At 40.4% G+C, this 14,673-nt stretch overlaps 1 pseudogene; it reads left to right on the forward strand.

Moving 5' to 3' along the window:
* The first annotated feature begins 3,376 nt into the window (after nucleotides 1–3,376).
* LOC102468373 (cell division cycle protein 16 homolog pseudogene) lies at nucleotides 3,377–5,242 on the forward strand (annotated as a pseudogene).
* Nucleotides 5,243–14,673: the final 9,431 nt, after the last annotated feature.

A 14,673-nucleotide genomic window follows, 5' to 3' on the forward strand; every position in this document is an offset into this window, starting at 1 on the left:
ATGGAGAAACAGGAGGAGGGGTTGCAGCATGAGCGTTTCCACTGGGAGTGCTTGCTCTGTCTCCTCTCTCTGTCATCCCCTGGCATTTAAAACAAAAGATGTTACAGAAATATGTGTCTTGAGAAATATATTTGCTGTTATGCTATGTTTTTTTAAAAAGTCTAGTTTATACAACATTATGTACAGTATGAACTCACGTTATGAATGTAAGTATGGTTGTATGTAAGTGTGTGCGTGTGTGTGTGTGCATGTGTGTGTGTTTCAGGGAAAGCACCAAAATAATACAAGTAGTGACCCCGGCCAGCAAGGGGCGAGGTGATTGAGACACTGGACCCCCACATGGCTGGCCACGATTCAATTCCTGGACCCAGGGGTCCAAAAAAATCACAACAAATAAAAAAATAATAATAATAAATTTTTCAAAAACACAGTGACCTGTGATTTTGATGGAACACTGTGATTCTTATTTTCATTTTGCTTCTCTGCCTTTGATTTGCATAATTTAAAAAATTATAAGAATTAATTGCTTCATAGTGCCAGAAATGTTACACAGTATATTATTCTAACTAGAATTAAATTTCATTCTGTCATTAGCCTCTTAAGATTAAGGGACCAGCAGATGGCATAATGGTTACGTTGCTGGACTCCCACAGTCAACCACGGTTTGAGTCCCAGACCCAGCGGCTTAAAACTCACTCTGGGGACTTGTGCGTGTGTGCCCAAGATCCTGATAGGAGAATGGAGGAGAAAGGATTGTGGCATGCCATTGCCCCCGAGGGTAACTTCTCACTTTCTGTCTCTCTGGTGAGCACACACACACCCTATAGCAAAAAAAACTCTCTCTCTAAAAAAAAAGACTGAGCAAATTCGATCTCAGTAACTTTTCAACCTCTTCTGAAATTGTAAAAGGGCCCCAGGAAACTGCAGAAAAGTTTATCTTCTCGCTGTGGTCAGTACTCCTGATTTGCCTTGCAAAGTAGCATGATCCATCTGTCAGCGGCCACTGGGTCTGTGCTCAGCATGGTCCTGGGATCCTGACTGGGTTCGTGTTGGGTTTAGTCTGCAGGCACCTACCAGCCCTTTAACTCCTTGGTGGTATCTGTGGAAGATTGGGAGGATAGATGCTTTCTTCTTTGTTTCTAAATGAACTGTATTAAACAATAGCAACAAAGAGAGAGAGTGAGAAATCACTCTCCATGGGGCATGACCACACCTCAGTCCCTTCTCCTCCATTCTCCTCTCAGGATTTTGGGCACACACACACACACACACACACACACACACACACACATCTGGTGTGATTCTCAGGTTACCTGGTTCATGACTGGAACCATGCAGTCAGCCATGTGGAATCTAGCCAACATAACCTCCATGCCACCTGCTGTTCCTGCCCTTTATTTTCTTTATTTCTTTTTTTTCTTTTTTTTTTTTTTTAGAGATTTTTTCCTATAGGGCACATGCGCTCACCAGAAAGACAGAGAGAGACAGAGAGCGATAGAAAGCTTGAAATCATCCCCCAGGGGGAATGGCCACACCACAATCTCTTCTCCTCCATTTTCCTCTTGGGATCTTGGGCACACACACACACATGTGCCCAGCTTGAGTTTTAAGCCACCGGGTCCAGGACTTGAACAGTGGTCGACTACATGGGAGTCTAGTGACATAGCCATTACGTTAACTGCTGGTCCCACCTGCCCTTTATTTTTAAAAGTATGCTCAATGCTTTTATTTTTAAATATATTGGCATTTAAGCTACAGTTTAAAATTTATAAGAACAACAATTGAGTGTTTTATCTTTTTTTTTGTCTTAAAGAGAGAGATTTTTTTGCTATAGGGCACATGCGTTGGTTAGAGAGACTGAGAAAAACAGAGAGACAGAAAGTGAGAGATCACCCCCAGAGGGGATGGCTATGTCACAATCCCTTTTCCTCCATTCTCCTCTTTGGATTTTGGGTATGCATGCACACGTACCCAGTGTGAGTTTGACTACGAGGGAGTCCAGCTACATAACCATTATGCCATCTGCTGGTTCTAACAACTAAGTGTTTTCAACAATCTCAGCCAATGAGTGGTACAAAGAAACATAATTAATTAGCCAAGGTAAAAAGCAAATCTATAGACAAGAAAGATTTGAATGGCAGTCAGCTACATTTTTTCCTCAGCCCCATCCTCCCTCACCCTTCCCCCACTCTCATAGCTAATGCAGTGCTGGTGTCAATTTGAGGATACGGCACCAGATTGAGATCCTTTTCCAACTGATTGGTCAGGATCTAATGCAGGGAGATCACTGGACTGGCTGGAGTTGGTCTAGTGACAAACCATCATTGGTTTGTTGAAAGAAACAAGCCAGGGCTGCCTGTTAGCCTAGTGGTTAAGGGAGCTGGATTGCACATGACTGACCCAAGCCCCATCTCGATAACTTGGGAAAATGTGCCCAAGGTAGGCAGTGCCCAAATCTCAAAAGGATGGAGAAAGGAGAAGAGATTCCAGTGTGACCATGTCCCATTCAGGCGGTGCTTTCTCTCTGTCTCTGGTTCTAAAGGATTTGGTTCTGCAAGACCTGAAGGTGGAAGGAATCAATATACCAAGGGTTCCTGGCACGAGGAGCATCCACGAGACCTGAAACAGAAGAGACACACAGACTGAAGCCCGGGAGAGCTGACTCAGTAAAGACCACCTGGAGACTGTTTGCTGGGACACTTGATGGTGACCTTTAAACCCTACCCTAATCACACTACTGTGTCTCTTCAGTCAGAGCACAAGTTAACTGAACAAAGGTCGATTCGTTTATAGTTTTGCTTTTAGATATTTACCCGAGATGAACAAATGTGACCCCTAACAATAACCTTCCAACATGAAATGGATTGTTTTACAGCAAGAAGTGGCCAATTGTCTTCCATCCTCACTAATGACAAGTTGAGAGCCTAAATTTATAATTGTGAGAAATTTCAATCGCCATTTCAAAGGCCAGTCAACTGTGTATTGATTATCTGTGTTTCTCCTCAGTGTTAAAATTGTCTGTTAATTAAGCACTCACTATACATCAATTCTGTGCTAAGTCATTTTGCATGCTTTTTTCTCCACCAAATTTTTGCACTAACCCTATATGGTTGGCATCACTTACCCCAATTGGTAGATGAAAGAACTGATGTTTAAAGATTGGGATTCTTTCTCAGATTTATGTAAATCAAATTAAATGGTAGAACCAGAACCTGGTCTGTCTATTTCAAAGCCTTATTCTTCAATGCTGCTTTTATATCATTTAAGCTGCTTTGGCTGCAATAAAAAGAAATCCCCAACCCAATGTCATAACTCATAAACACAGGTGCCAGGCGGCGGCCTTGTGGGGAGGCGGCCATGCCCCGGCCACACGGCCATGAACGTGCAGCGGCCGCAGAAGTGAGTCCGGCAGAACCTGGACCAGCAACAGTATCAGAGCGCTCTATTCTGGCCATTTAAAGTAGCTTCACTCTCTCATGAGGAACCCCAGGACATTAACTGATGGGCTCAGTGCCTTTACCTGACAGCACAGAGTCACAGAACAGCTCATGCGCTTCGATCCGCAAAGCTGGGCAAACTGTATGAAGCATGCCGTTACCTTGTGGCTAGATGCCATTATGCTGCAAAAGAGTACCAACAGGCCCTCCATATCCTTGATATGGAGGAACCAAGTAATACAAGATTATTTGAAATACTCAAAGGAGGAAAGTGGTTTGATAGACACCCCTCCCCCCCAGTGACTGGGAGACACCACAGTCCTCAATAAAGAGTTCTATTTGCCTTCTAGGAGGAAAAATCTATGATGCTTTAGATAACCGAATCCTTGCTACCTACAGCTACAAAGAAGCCTTGAAACTTGATGTCTACTGTTTTGAGGCATTTGATATTTTGACGTTGCATCACAGGTTGACAGCATAAGAACTTTTTGAATCACTACCTCTCAGCAAGCTCTGTATTGAAGAACAAGAATTGTTACATTTTCTATTTGAGAACAAATTTTAAAAGTATAACAAGCCTGGTGAGACTGTCATCCCTGAGTCTGTAGAGGGTCTGCAAGAGAATCTGGATGCGGTGGTGTCTTTAGCTGAGAGGCGTTATTCTAACTGTGACTTTAAGATGTGCTACAAGCTCGTGTCCATACTAGTGGAAAAAGACCCTCCCCATGCCAAAAAGACCCTCCCCATGTTTACCTGTAAATATAGGGTCACTTGTGGAGTTGAACAGAGTAAACAGACTTTTCTGTCTTTCTCTAAACTGGTGGATTTATCCTAGTAATCCTGTGTCTTGCTGTGCAGAGGAATGCTATTACCTCATGGCTGGTCATAAGAATGAACATGGCAGGAGACATCTGAGCAAAGCCGCAGCCCTGGAGAAGACCTACTGGCCTGCATGGATAGCCTATGGGCATTCGTTTGCAGACAAGAGTGAGCACGACCAGGCCATGGCTGCGTACTTCACAGCAGCACAGCTGATGAAAGGGTGTCATTTGCCAATGTTGCATATCGGATTAGAATATGGCTTAACCAACAACTCAAAACTGGCTGAAAGATTTTTTGGCCAAGCTCTGAGCATTGCACCAGAAGACCTTTTTGTTGCACAAGGTCGGCGTGGTGGCATTCCAGAATGGAGAATGGAAAACAGCAGAAAAATGGTTTCTTGATGTTTTGGAAAAGATTAAAGCAATTGGGAATGAGGTAACAATTGGCAAATGGGAACCTCTGTTGAACAACTTGGGGCATGTCTGTAGAAAACTTTAAAAGTACGTCGAAGCGCTGGATTACCACCTGTAGGCGCTGGTGCTGATCCCTCAGAACACGTCCACCTACTCTGCCATAGGGTACATCCACAGTCTGATGGGCAGCTTTGAAAATGCCGTGGACTACTCCCACCCCGCCCTTGTTCTCAGGCAAGATGACACATTTTCTGTTACAATGCTTGGTCATTGCATGAGATGTACATTGGTGACTCTGAAGCCTACATTGGAGCAGACATTAAAGACAAATGAAAATGTTATGACTTTGATGTGCATACAATGAAGACATTAAAATACATTATTTTACCTCCATGGGATTCCAGGGAATTTAAAGTAGAAAAACAGACTGCTAAAGAAACCATGCTTGCACCACTGGAAACCTCAAGGAAAACTCCAGATCTTGGGCCTTCCTTGGAAGAAACCTTTGAGATCGAAATGAATGAAAGCGACCTGATGTTAGAGTCATCCATGTCCGACCACAGCACGTGACTGCAGCGGGGGCTGGTCCTGCCTGTCTGAGTAAAGGAACAGAGACCTGGACAGCACACCATGCAAGATGGTTTCTGATTTTCTGAATCTACAAAATAGTTATACTAGCAGAAGATTGGGATTCTTCCTCAGATTTACATAAATCAAATTAAATGGTAGAATCAGAACCTGGTCTATTTCAAAGCCTTATTTTTCAGTACTGGCTTACTAGAAAGTAAACCACCTAGTAAACAACAACAACAAACAAAGCAAAAAACCTCACAAACATAGAAACTGTGATAACTCACTCACATGACCAGAGTCCAGAGGTAACGGGGCTTCAGGGCGGCGTGTCAGGAGCCTGACTCCTCTCTGCAGGGATGTCGGTCGCTCTCTCCTCCTCTGTGTCTTAGCTTGATTCTCAGGCTGACAGCAAACAGCTGATCAGTTCTAGACATTATATCCAGACACTGCAACAGCCAGATGAAGAAAGGGGACTGTATCTTCTTGTCTTTTAAGAATGAGAAGACCTTTCCTGAAAACCTTTCCTCCCCGAAGGACTTTCTCCTATGTTTATTTTATCAAAAGTCAGTCATATACATTTTTTAAAACAGAGGAATGTGTACATTTGCCAGAGACAGAAAGTGTGGAAACACACTCCCCCTCCTTCTCAATGGCATATGGTCCCCCTGCAATCCCTTCTCCCCATTTCTCTCTCCTTTTGGGATTTCGGACATGCATGCACATGTACCAGCATATTTTTCAAGCTGCCAGTACTGGGACTTGAACTACTCATAATCATCCAGGGTGGAATGGAATATGATGACTAGGGAATTGGGACCTCTTTATTGCCTTCTATTGGCCCAGCTGCAATGGCACAAGCAGTAAGGTACCACTGCATGAAGCCAGAGCCATAAGGAAGACCCAGGTCTGGATCCTGGGCCAACCTAAACATGACATGTTGGCACACGCCTGGAATCTTAACTAACTGTGAGTCTGGACAAGAGGAATGAGGCATGGCAAGACCTTGTCAAAAATAACTCTTCTCTCTCTCTCTCTCTTTAGTTAAAACAAAACAAAACAAAACAAAACAAAAACCCTATTATTAATTTATTGCAATGCTCATAGCCAAATTTCAGGCCCACCACTGGCAATATATGAAATTTGAATATTAACATTACCCTGTGCTTTATCTTATTTCCTATCTTAGTTTCTTACATTTTAATTTTATAAAACACATTTTAAAATGTGTTTTATTGTAAGTTACTTCAGAATCTTATCGAAGTAATGCAGACTAAAATAATGATTAATAGCTAAACACCTAAATTAATTAGTGCTGATTTTATTTCTAACTTTTTATCTGTGAACTTCTTACGGAGAAAAGGGTTAGTACAAATGATATTCATATTTATGAGATTTTTTTTTGGCTATTCTGCAAAGCTGAGTAATATTTTGAGCAGGAATATTTTAAAAGTGGTCATTTTTAAGCTTAGAATTCAAGTGATAAAGGATATTATTGGATTTCCTCTGGATGTCTTTGCATCCAGGAAACGAAGACTCTTAACTACCCGTGCAATTGAAATAGTTTTGCTAGATAAAGAGAGCTCAAACAGTTATTTATTCAAAAATTTACCTCTTATTTTTCCACATACTAAACAGGGTACCCAAACATGAGATTCAGATTTCACCCAAAAGGAGTTCGTACACTAAATGGAGAGGCAGTCCCCAGGCCCTGCCTTATATAAAATTAGCAGGCAAAAGTCACAAATACTTTCTGATGAAGGCAGTTATGGATGCACTCCCCATTTTCCCACTCAGAGACAAGGGAGTTTGTGCTGGCTGGGTAATTCCTCATTTTTGGCAGTGCTTTAACCTTCTGTAATTCTGTGATGCTTCTAATACCACGAGTCTATCATTTCCTCTTTACTTACCTCCATGCTGATTTTTTTAAAATTGTTTCTTCATTGCTTTCTCTTTTTTTTTAGAATTATTTTATTTAACTTTATCTTATTTATTATTATTATTTTTAATTTGACTAGAGAGAAACAGAAGGAAAGAGAGAGAGAGAAAAGGAAGAGAGAAAGCAAGCCACCAGTTCCAGGACTTGAACTGTGGTAAGTCATGTGGGAGTCCAATGCCTTTAACCACCACGCCACCTGCTGGCCCCTCCATGCTGAATTTTAAGATGATTAAGACATGGGCCTAAACCAACACAGAAAGTCCAGCCCCCCAGGCAAACCTCAATAAACCAGAACACTCAGCTGATGTATTTCATGGGTTCCTTTGTTAGGAAAACTGCAAATCATAGTGAAAGAAGCTTATGTCAGGCTGGGATTTATTGAAAACCAAAGAAAACTTCAGGATGAATGGTGAATTCCTCTCCTAAACCCTTTGTATCTTTAGCCAACAAATCCTCAAACAGGATGATCAGTTTGAGGCACTAAGAGATTCTGATTTACCAAAGAAAGATCTGAATATGTTCACTGTGCCATACTCATAACAGAAAGCACCTGGAACATAGTAGGTACTCAATAAATATGTATTAAATTAATTAAATAAATGGAGTGAGTGAATGAATAAGTGAATGAACGCTTTTTAAGAATTAATTTTTATTTTATTTTATTTATTATTATGATTATTACTATTATTACTATTTAGTTTGAACAGAAGGTGAGAGAGAGCGCAAGCTGCCAGGTCCAGGACTCAAGCCACAGTTGGCTCTGTGGGAGTCCAGCACCTTAACCACTATGCCACTAGCTGGCCCCCAATGAGTAATTTTTCTTAGTCTGTCAACCTTGGTTTCCTTTGAAGCAGACTCAGTAGGATAGCAGGAAAGAGCGAGGGGCTACAGGGGGAGACCTGTCAGGGGTGAAGGCAAAGATCAGGCAAAAGCTGAGCTCTAGAACAGGTTAAATTACGACAGCAGCAAGCCATAAAGGAAGCTCTGGAACTGGAGTAGTCCTTCAGGGTTGTTCCAAGTTGTGGTTCCAAGCTGGATTTTGTACCCGTTAGATCACTTTGGGACTCAGGTTGGCCATAGAAGGAAGCCACCAGTCTGGGGAATAAGTCCGCTGTGGGTTGAATGGTGGATTCCCCAAAGGTCTGCCCCATCCTAACTCCCCAAGACCTGTGACAAGGATCTTTGTATATGTAATTAAGTTAGGGATCATGAGCACATTCTGGGTTACCTAGGTGGCCCCTAAATCCAATGACAAGTGTTCTTCTAAGAGACAGACAGGATAAGAGGCAGAGACAGAGAAGGCCATGAGAAGACAGAGGCAGATATTGAAACTGTTTCTATAGCCACCAGCCAAGGAATGTCTGAAGCCACCAGAAACGAGGAAACAAGGAAGGATTCTCCCCTAGAGCCTTCTGAAGGAGCAGGGCCCTTCCTATACCTTAATTTGGGACTTCCGGCTTCCAGAAATATGAAAAACAAATTTTTTTTTCACTATTTTAAGTCACCTGGTTTGTGGTTATTTTTTGCAGCCACCCTAGGCAACCAACACAATGTCTTGCTTCCAAAATGGGCCTTTAGGTAACTCGTCAGTGTCCACTGTAAAATGACCTAATTAGCAGGTAGGACCCCCATAGGAGTCTCATAGAGGTGGGCTTAATTAGTGTCTTTCAGAGAGCCCTATCCTAGTTACTTTACGTTTTGCCTAAAAATGCTATTTTTGCTGCAGTATGTTGTATTTCAGAAGAGAGCTATTTCTTGGTTCTAGTATAGTAACTGCATGTATAGATTTTTTTTTTACAAAAAATTTTCAAATTATATACATTATGTAACTATAATTGCTAATAAACTATGTATGCTATAATTTAATTACATTTTGAGTAAGGGTTGCAATTTAAAAAGATCATTTGGTATTTAGTCACTAAGTTGCTAAAAGAAAAGAAATCATTTTGATATGGAGGGTTTTAAAATATTTACATCTCAACTAAAATAAAGGAGGAAAGTCCTGGGTTTTTCTCACAGAGAATTAAAGTAATCTTTACCATTCAGAAATAATGCCCCATCAAGAAAATTGCATTTGTGCTATTTGAAAGGAGAGGAGAGAATATCTGTGAAATATAAAGCATAAAAGTGAAGGTTTATAGAAAAAACAAGAAAATCATCAAAGCTTATTTGTGAAAAGGCTCTTGTTCTCATGAAATTTTGATGTGTTCTTTACATAGCTGAATTGTTTCCCTTTATTGTTGAGTGTCACAAAGCAGAAAGGTCTAGAATTACCATGTTATGAATGTGACTGAATTGATTTCAAAAATATTTCAAAATAAGTAGTTATGAACAGAGGATTGAAATTCTCATTTACCAATCAGTATTATTTTAAATGACCGTGAGACCTTTTTTTCTTTTTTTTCATATCTAGGAGGTACTAATTGTTCACACCAAACACAAAGAAGTGTTGCATTTGGAGATGTTTAGAAAATTATTAAAATAAATGTCCTTGCACCTGGCTTCAGCCCAGCTTTTTAAATGTATTTAAGTCAAAGGTGCTCTTACTGATGGTATAGAAAAGAAAAAAGAATGTAATGGAAGGGAACAAATGGCAGGGAGAGGAAGATGTGGGAAAAGAAGACCAGGGAGATGAAAGGAGGGAAATCCAATTGAAAAAACATAGAGATGAACTGGCCCCATGGCCAATTGGTTAAGGGGCCCGATTGCACAGTCCACTGGCTGTGGCTTCTTGAAATACATTCCGGTTGTGTATGTGTGTGCCCAAAAATTCCAACAGGGTGGAGAAATGGAGAAGAGATTACAGTATGACTATGCGCCATTGGGAGGTATATTGCCCCTCTCCCTCTCTCTCTGTCTCTGGAGAGCACACGCACCCAATGGGAATAAATAAACACAGAGACAAAGGGACAAGCTTTCGTGAAACCCAGATTGCCAGTCTCAAACTCTTCTAGATAATAGGATAGAGAACATAACTTAACTCCCTGAGAAACTAGACAGCCTTGATGCCAAAAGCAAACAAGGGCAGTGTAAAAAAACAAACTGTGGGGCTGGATGGTGGCATGGTGGTTAAGGTGGCTGGACTCCCACATGGCTGACCACGGTTCAAGTCCCAGACGTGGCAGCTTACTTTCTCACTTTCCTTCTCTCTCTCTGGTCAACTTCAAAAAAAAGAATAAGGTTCAAAGGCATCCCTGAGCCCGCCGAGTTGGTACCATGAGCAAAGCTCACCCTCCCGAATTGAAAAAATTTATGGACAAGAAGTTATCATTAAAATTAAATGGTGGCAGACATGTCCAAGGAATATTGCGGGGATTTGATCCATTTATGAATCTTGTGATAGATGAATGTGTGGAGATGGCAACTAGTGGGCAACAACAATATTGGAATGGTGGTAATACGAGGAAATAGTATCATCATGTTAGAAGCCTTGGAACGAGTATAAATAATGGCTGTTCAACAGAAAAACCCATGTCCCCTTGTCAACAGGCCCGTTTTTACTATGATGTAAAAATCAGGTCATGTACATTTCCATAATAAACTTTTTGTTAAGTAAAAAAAAAAAAAAAAAGAATAAAATAATGACAATGAATAAAATTAAATAAAAAATAATTCTTAAAAAAAATACAAAACAGAAAGTGAATTGATAGACCAGGTTTTCTCATGTACATAGATGTACGAATCACAGGAAAATTACTGGCAGCTTGAATTCAGCATTGTATTAGTCCCATAAATACAAGGCCTCCCACTCAACAATGTAGTCTCTTGAATCTTGCCAAATCACTTAATATATATTTGTCTATATAACGAGTTGTGGAACATTCCTCCACCATGAGCATAAAGTATAACATTGCTACACATAGGTTACGTACATCCTGGGAATTTTCAGATTCTCCATTGTTTATTTTTAGGTTGAATTTCTACAAAGAATACAGTAGTCACTTCTTAGGAAGTTGCTTGACCCCTTCAGATTTGAAGAATAGCCCCAGTATGTTGAAGTAGGCTCCAAAGGATTTCGACTGTTCTCTGTGACCCTGTCTCCCTTCCACTGCCAACAGATCTAGAGTAAAAATTAAATCAAGCTTGGTCGATCAAATTCTCTCTCTTTGAGTATCTTTTAGGATGCTTTGGGCCACAATGAACAGAAAACCACAAGTTCAGTGGTTTCAACACTAAAGGCAATTATCATCTCATATAACAAGATAGTCACAGGTAGTGACACAAGGACATCGAGGCGGTAGGGCTCTTCCACTATGTGATCAAGAGCCCAGCTCCCTTCTTTACTCTCAATTTATCCATGATCATTGGCTCTGGTCTTTGCTAATATTTCTTATTTCAGCACAATGGTTGCTAAAACTCTAGTCATCATAAGCCGATATGATAACATCCAGCCTAATAAAGGTGTGTGATCTATATCAATCATACGTGTGTGTATTTCAACCATTGTTTCTTCTTTACAAAGTCACTCAACAGACCTCCCTTCACATATCTTGGGATAGAAAATGTGTCACATGTCCACTCCAATCATTGGGATTACCGTGACTGGTGTGGACTAATTAAGATTTATTCCTGAGTAAACCTGGGAAGAGTAAGCCAGCCAAACAAAACAGGGTTCTGCCGTTAGAAAAGAAGGGAGGAATGTCCTAGAGAAGACCACCAAGAGTGTCTGCTACCTCAGTGAACTTGGAATTTGGAAGTGAGAGAGACCAAGTTTGAGAGCTGTTAAGCAGAACCACTTTGCTGCCAGTGCTCTAAAGACCGCATCCACAAGCCTTTGTTATAAGCATTTGTTGTTGAAGTCCCCAGAGTTCCTCTACCCCTCTTGCCTTTTCCAGGTTTTTATTGTTAGCACTTCTTGAAATCCAGAAACTTCTTTTCTTTCTATGTTTTCAGCTTTAGCTATAGGGTATGTGCACTCAATGTAGGGAGAGAGAAAGGGTGAGAGAGAGCGAGAGAGCAATCACCTCCTGGGGGGGATGGCCACACCACAATCTCTCGCCTTCTATTCTCCTCTTGGGTTTTGGACATATACACACACGTCACTGGTGTGTTTCCCAAGCCACTGGGTCCAGAATTCAAACCACAGAGTTGGCCATGTGGGATCCAGCTGCCTTAACCACCTCGTCCCCAGCTGACCCAGAGTGTCCTTAGACTGTATCTAAGAGATTAATTTTTTTAACTCAAGTTACACTGTGTTGGTTTCTAATCTTTGTAATCTAAAGTACCTTGTCTTAGTTTTTGTTTTTGTTTTTGTTTTTTGTTTCTTTGATGGATATAAACAGAATTCCTTCAATTGTATAGCTTATAAACAACAGAAATTTATTTTGCACAATTGGAGGCTTCAGTCTGACATCAAGGGACTGGCAGATTTGGTGTCTGGTAAAGCCCCTTTTCCTCATAGATGGCACTTTCTAGCTGTACCCTCATGTGGCGGAAGGACCCAGCAAGCTCCCTCAGGCCTCGTTCCTGAGGATGTTAACCACATTTATGAGACTTGGGCCTTCATGGTCTGATCAGCTCCTAAAGAATCCACTTCTTAATACTATTGTACTGGGGATTAAATTTCAACATGTAAATTAGGGGGGAGTGTGTGTCCAAATAATCAAACCAAAGCATTCGTTCATGAAGCATGTTAGCTATTAGGAACGTAATATGAAAAGTAATCTTTTATAAACATAGAAAAAATAAATTCAGAGCAAAAAAACTTTTAATCAATTATGGAATCTCAGATAATATAGATTTGGAAAAGACCATTCATTATTGCAATGGATAACCTGTTGTCTAAATCTAAAATTGGACTCATAATTTAAAAATAATAGGTGCATTTATAAAGTAGAATATTTGAAATCATGATAGACTTGGAAAACAGACACATGGTTGCTATAATTAACCAAGATTGACAGATAGTACACTTCTCAAAACAGAGCTTCTCAAAATTTGGTGTTCATAAGAATTACCTGAGGAACCAGGCAGTGGTACAGTGGTAACACCATTGGATCCACATAGGAACAGTCCTGGGTCCGCATCCCAGGACCTTCCCAAGTTTGCCAGGCACACATGTGAATGCTTATGTCCAGGTTGGATAATACTGGGGGTAGATCGTGATGTGACACCCTGTTGGGGTGCCCCCCCCCGGAGAAATAAATGAGTAAACTTAAAAAAAAAAAATTTCCTAGGAAGGTTTATTATTATTCTATTTTAAAAATTCCCATCTGAATGGGTATCTTTTATTATTTCCCTAAAATATCACATATAGGGACCAGCAGATAACATGGTATTTAAGGTGCTGGACTCTCACATGGCCAACTATGGTTCAAGTCCCACACCTGACAGCTTGCTTTCTCACTTTCCCTCTCTCACTCTGTCTTTCTCTGGTCAAATTTAAAGGAAATAATAATAATAATAATAATACATAAAATGTTTAAAAATCACATATAGGTCTACAGAAATAATATGGCATTATACTTCTCTAGTTACAGATCTCTTAGCTCTTATTCATCAGCCTGCTGAAATGTCCCTAGGGAGTTTTTTTAACAATACAAATTACATGTTCAATCCCTAGAAATTCTGATTCAGTGCATGTAAAAGGACGGTCACGAAATCTAGAGATTTTAATTTAGCACTGATCTAAAATACCTGTACAACAAGAGACATCTGTACTACTGTTATGCAGGATCATATAAAAGAGTGCAGGTTATTTTATTTTAACTTTGGCCTGCAATTGAAATCCAAAATGTTTTGCAAACAAACTCCTTTTGAGCATTTAAAAATATTATACAATATGGGCCAGTCCTAAAATGATCTGGAACATTTTCTCTCTGAAGTGCTACATTAAAGTATCAGCAACTGACCCATTAACAAACCAACAACAGAGAAAATATTTTATGTAGGCAAAGCAAAAACATCTACTTGGATATGAGAAGAAAATTGGTATCTGAGTTTCTGCTTGACTGAACTCAAAGTTACTTCATTCATAAAACATAATTTTAAAGAATGTAAGAGAAAAAGATATCGTTCAATGAGTTCTTTTAGAATACATTTTAAAAAGTCACTTTTAGGTCATTCTCATTTTTTCCCCCTAGAAACTCTGGCCCTCAGACTAGGTAAGTAAGATCTAAAATGATGATGAATGATTAATTTGAAAAAGTAAGCCCAGCTTTAATTATTAAAGAATTATATTTGCTGAGGCCGGCAGGTGGTGTGGTGGTGATTAAGGCGCTGGACACTCCCACATGGCTGACCACAGTTTGAGTCCTGGACCTGGTGGCTTGATTTCTCACTTTCCTTCTCTCTATGTGTCTGTCTTTCTCTGGTCAAATTAAAAAAAAAAAAAAAAGAAGAATGGGGACCAGCAGTTAGCGTAATGGCTATGTTGCTGAACACCCATGTAGTGACCGTGGTTCGAGTCCTGGACTAGGTGGCTTAAACTCACTCCAGACACGTGTGTGTGCGTGCCCAAGATCCCAAGAGGAGAATGGAGGAGAAGGGATTG

Source organism: Tupaia chinensis, unplaced genomic scaffold (assembly GCF_000334495.1).
Source record: "Tupaia chinensis unplaced genomic scaffold, TupChi_1.0 Scaffold000056_1, whole genome shotgun sequence".
Lineage (NCBI taxonomy): Eukaryota > Metazoa > Chordata > Mammalia > Scandentia > Tupaiidae > Tupaia > Tupaia belangeri.